Source organism: Myotis brandtii, unplaced genomic scaffold (assembly GCF_000412655.1).
Source record: "Myotis brandtii unplaced genomic scaffold, ASM41265v1 scaffold179, whole genome shotgun sequence".
In the NCBI taxonomy this organism is placed as follows: Eukaryota; Metazoa; Chordata; class Mammalia; order Chiroptera; family Vespertilionidae; genus Myotis; species Myotis brandtii.
The window spans coordinates 3,154,019-3,159,927 of record NW_005356635.1 but is presented as its reverse complement, the minus strand read 5'-3'; positions in this window follow the sequence as shown (position 1 = coordinate 3,159,927).

Sequence of the window (5,909 nt, the reverse complement as noted above, 5' to 3'; positions counted from 1 at the left end):
GTGCCCAGCGGGGACTCACAGTGGCACCCAGGAACCGTCTGTTAGGGTGGTGGGGCTCCGGAGGCCTGCATTCTGGCAAGGCGTGACTGTGGTGTTTAGAGTTCTGTAGTTGTGGGGTGGGCAGACTCCGCTTTTGCTGCTGCCTCCGTGGTTGGATACACGTGATCCCAGCAGCAGTTCCCAGGGGCAGCTGTGGTGTGTTTGCCAGCAGGGTGTACTGACACACTCTGAAGGGCCCTGGCACTGAAGCCACTGGATTGCAGTGTCTGTGGGCAGGTATCCGAGAAGAGGGAATTCAGCGTTTCTACAGCCTAGCAGTGCACCCTGTTTGTTTAAGTGCATGTCCAGTGGGGCACACAGCGGCACCCCAGGGGTGCCTGTGGAGCAGTGGTCTTGGGAGACCTGCATGCTGGAAAAGCATGCAACTGTAGTGTCCAGAGTTCTGTAGCTGTGGGGTGGGGAACCTCAGTTTTTGCTGATCCACCCGTGGTGGATAGGCACGCGTTCCCGGTGGTGGCACACAGGAGCACCGCAGTGAGTTTGCTAGCGCAGGCTCACTGAAGCACTCTGAAGGGCCCTGGCATGCTTAATGGAGGCATCATTGGGCAGGTATCCAGGATGACTGAATTCAGAATTTCTACTACCCAGGGGAGTGCGTCCCTATTAGTCCAAGATTGGACCCAGTGGAGGCTCACTGTGGCTTCCCAAAGTGCCCTGTGGATAGATTGGCTCAGGGGGAGTGAGCAACTGTGGCAGTGCCTTTGCCGGGCGCTGAGCTCTGACACACTCTGAGGGACCTGGCGCTGGAAGGGCCCTGGCACTGAAATTGCGCAGCTGGGTGTGTGTGGGCAGTTATTCAGGCAGAAGGAATTCAGAATTTCTACTGGGGGGCAGTGCGCCTGTGTCTGTACAAAATCACACCCAGCTGGGGCTCACAGTGACTCCCAAGAGAAGTCTATGGAGTGGTGTGTCTCGGAGACCTGCGTGCTGGAAACACTTGAATTTGGAGGCTGCCGCTGGGGAGGGGGAGGCTGCACTTACTGCTGCGGGCGTGGTGCTCTTTTGGAGGTGGAGATCCCAGGGTCTGCGATTCTGTGGGTGTGGCTGCAGGATTTTGGCTGGAGTGGCTGCCAGGTTGCGGGCAGTGTCCAAGGCCTGTCTGGGTGGTGGTGCTGATGAGTTCCTAGAAGAGGCCGCTCTCCCCTTTAAGATGGCGTGGGCTCCGTGCCCAAGTCCGGCAGACGGGGAGTGCCCGCAGCGGTGTAGTCTCTCCCTGTCCCAGAGAGCCTGGTCTGCCAGCCTCTGCTGCTCCTGCGGGATTTAACCGTCCCTCACTCACTCACACACACACCACACACATCCACACACTCTCCTTTCATCCCCTCAGTCACCCACTTCCTATCCCTCACCTCCATCCTGCCAGCCGCCATCTTTTCGAAAATTGAGTTTATTCTTGTGTGTGGTATAAGAAGGTTTCATTATTTTTGCACATATCTGTCCAATTTTCCCAACCATTTATTGAATAGACTAATTTGAAATAATATACGTACCCCTATGGTCATTGCAGCATTATTTACAATAGCCAAGATTTGGAAGCAGTCCAAGTTTTCAACAGTAGATGAGTGGATAAAAAAGCTGTGGTACATTTACACAATGCCATAAAAAGGAGGAAAATTTTACCCTTTGTGATAGCATGGATGGATCTGGAGAACATTATGCTAAATTAAATAAGCCAGTCAGAGAAAAAGTACCACTGATCTCACTCATTTGTGGAGTTTAATGAACAAATTGAACTACCAAGTGAAATAGAGACAGGCTCTGTTGGTGAGGAGGTATGAAGGGGGTGGAAGTGTTGAACAAAAAAGAAAAAGAGAGAAAACTCAGGGACATGGACAACAGTGTGGTGATTGCAGGGTTGGGGAGGGGGTAAGTGGAGGTGGAAGAAGGCATGGGGGGATAAATGGTGATGGGGAAAAAAAAGAATAAAACTAAATAGTATTTTTTTCTCAAAATTAATTCCCTCCTAAATAAATCTCTCTGTGTTATGTTCAATGTACTGAGCCCTTTTTGAGTGTTGCATACAGGTCTTAGGAATCACAGGGAAACATTTTTTCCCCATCACTTTTTAGAAAAGGCCAGGTTAAAAATCTAAGGTTCTCTTGATGCTGATGAAAACATTTGATGGAAAATCAGTAAAATATTCACAGGGCTTCCTTCTCTCACGGGTTCACTCTCATTATTCTCCATGTTGACGATGGACACTCTATGCTGGAGAATTTTTAATACTCTTCAGTTTGGTTTCCCCATAACTTCAAACATGTCTGGGAAAATGTGTTTACTTGATCTATGCTAAACATACAGCTGTTCTTCTGAAAAATAAAAGGGTCCAATCCATTACTTTTGAGATTTGAGATTCCACACCTTGCCTCCTGTATTATGTTACACATATTTGATTATACATCCATGTATTTCTTTCCTTTGCCTTTATTTTTTCTCTGATGTTTTCCTTCTCTTAGAAACTTTCATCAAAGCTGATTATTCTGAATATATTCACAATGACATTGGAGAGGGTGGAAGGGCACCAAATCTCTGAGGTTTTTTCCTTAGTCACCTTTTCTGGAGCCTGTTCCTCTAACTGGCCTTATCAGCATTCCATAGGACTTATATTCTCTCTTAACAACATGCTTTCCTTACATTGTGTCATCCAATTCCATGACTATTAATACCATTTATCAGCTGACTCCACAATGAATTTCTCTTCTCTGAGCTCAATTAGGGAATTGTCCTAATTGCATTCTGATTCTGCAATGTCTCTGCCAGGTTATTTCAAAGCATCTCAAACTCCTGATTGTCTCTCTATCCTTTTGTGTCTTGCTCTTTCCCCATATCAGGAAAGCACCAACTTCAATGTAGTTATTCAAGTCGAAGCTAAGCATCATGTCCTTTATTTTTGCTCATAGTATTCTAGATGTCAGTGAATTCTCTTATCTCAAAAATTTTAAAAATTCACTAACTTCTAACTTTCCAAGTACTTGATGCTACTTTCCTGCCCATTGCAGAAGACTTCTGACTGACTTCACTGCCTCATCTTTTACCTCCCATCCTTACCCCGTTTGATCCATTTTCCATACTCACATATCATCACCCTGCTTAAAATTCTTCATTGGATTCCAATTTCAGTTATATCAAAGTCCATCTCTTTACTGTGTGGTCTAGCCCTCTGCCTGTCTTTCCAATGCTACTTTTGGCTTTCACCTTCTTGTTCAGTATCTTCCATTATATAATTAAACTCCTTTCCATTGAGGCCTTCAACTTGCTAAGCCTGCTCATCTTCCCCTAGCTCTTCATACACTTTGAGTATTCTCATTCATCAAGTATTAGCTTAGATGTTACCTCTTAGAGAAATTTTTCATTATCACCCTATCTGAAGCAATTCCACTCATTCCAGCCTCATTACTTTCTATCACATTTTCCAATAAATTTCCTTCAAAGATTCTTTTGTCTATTTATTTTACTTCCTTACTTCCATGTGTATTGTCTCTTGACCTAGAATGTATATGATGCAGAACAGGATCATGTCAGTTTTGTTCATCATTGTATTCTTGGTATCTAGCAACATGCCTGGTAAATAATACTCCTTCAATAAATAGTTCTAATATAAAGGAATGTGAATACCTTAATATTTTTAAGATACCATGAAAGCTCTGTATCTCATCTGAATGACTTTCTTTTGAACTGAGAAGTGGACATCAATCCCTGGGGAAGAGGAAGCTGAGGCAGGGCCAGTAATTAAATTAGGGAGTGGGGTGGAGTGGGGAGGGGATTGCCTGCCAGATGTGGCTAATTAATCTGTAGATGTGGGTGGGGTAAAAGTAGAATGTGAGAAATAGCTGGTGTTAAATCAAAGGACTGTGTTAGAAATCCAAGGCCGATGGTGAAATCCAGGACTGTTTACATTCTTTATAATGCAGATGAGAATGAAACTGTCATTGGGGGGAACAAATGAGATACTTAGGGAGACAGGCATGTCTGATTAAAGCAATCAATAAGCCAGGAGCATTTGAAGTCATTCCAGCCAGTAGAGTGGAAAGAGTGCCAGCCAGTCAGGCACAGTAGCCAAGAGTGAATAACTCAAGATCACTATTTTAACAAGCCAATTTGGCATTTCCCGGGCAGCTCTGTCTTGGGTGTTGTCTCTTCTCCTCTTAAAGAGTCTGTCTGAAAAATAAATGTAAACCTTCAGGCAAGAGGTAGGGTCTTGGTTTTTAGAGTTCTGACTCATTTAAAAATTTGAATAAATACTATAAAAATTTTCATAATCATATATAATGAGCAGTACATATTTCTCCCACTCTTTCTCTGTGGCCAATTCTCTTCCCAATAGAAAAATCACTAGTACCAATTTCATGTATATTTTAGTGGAGATATTCCATTTCAGATACAAACAAGTAAGCATATATGCAATGTGAAAAATTCATTAGCAGAATAAACACAATGTTCTGCACATTAATTTTTCACTATAACAGTACAGTGAAACTTGGCCAACTATTCCATTGCATAGATGTGTACCCAAAATTTATTTAACTAGATCTTTAGTAATAGACATTTAGGTTCTTTTCAACCTTTTGATCTTATAAACATTAAAAAATTATTAACTTTTGCATATAACATATAGTTTTTCTGGGTAAAAGGTATGCACAATTTTTATCTGAATTGCTATCTAAATCACCCTCCTCCGAAGCTATTTAAATTTACATTCCCACTGGAATTGTGTGAAAATGCCCATTTTTACACATTTGCCAGCAGTCTTTGTATGTGTGGGTTTTTTTAAAATAAAATTTTGTGATTTTTACGTAGCAAGAGGAAATATCTCTAGTTATATGGTTAAAAGATAATTAATATTTTATTCTATTTTATTTAAGATTTTTTTTCCTGGTACAACATGTTGTTTATAGCCTTTGCTGAAATTCCAATTGGGTTGTTGACCCTTTCTTATTGACTTGTAATAGTTTATTATCTATTCAGAAAGTTAGCACATTGTCTGTGATATGACTTGTAGATTTTTTCCCCCCAATTTTACTTTGTCTTTGATAGATTTTTTCTTTGGCCTTGATGAATTTTTTTGGTAGTTGAATTTATCAGTCTTTTATTTGGCTTTGCGCTTTGTGTAACACTTAGAAAAAAATTTTAAATTGAGGTAACATTGGTTGATAACATAAGTTTCATGTGTACAACATTATAATTCGATATCTGTATACACTATAACATGCTAATCACCTAAAGTTTAGTTTCTATCTGTCACCATGCATTTGATCCCCTTTACCCATTTACATTTTCCCATCTTCCCTTCCCCTCTGGTAACCATCAATCTGTAGGAGGTATCTATGAGTTTGCTTTTGTTTTGTTTTATTTGCTTGTTTGTTTCTTTTATTTTTTTGGGGGGGGGGTTTGTTTTCTATTCCATATATGAGTGAAATCATACAATTTTTGTTTATTTTAGTCTGATTTATTTCATCCTCCTATCTAATAAAAGACAAAAAGGGTAATTGACCGTATCTTCGCTACGCTTCCCATTGGCTAATCAGGGTGATATGCAAATTAACTGCCAAGAAAGATGGCGGTTAATTTGCGTACATAGGCGCAATGATGGGAGGCGAAAGGGGAAGGACGGAAGAACGATGATCGGAAACCCAGGCGGCAGGCAAGAGCCGGGTGGCAGGGCAAAGGCGGCCCTGGGGGCTACCTTTGCCCTGACCCCCAGCCCTGGATTGGAGAACCGGGGCCGCCTTTGCCCGCCCCCCAGCCCGTGATCACGATCAGAGGTGCCACCTTGCCTGCGGCCCCATGATCTGCCATTGCGATCGGAGAGTCGGGGCGCAGGCAAGGCGGCACCCCGGGGCCCGGGTGCC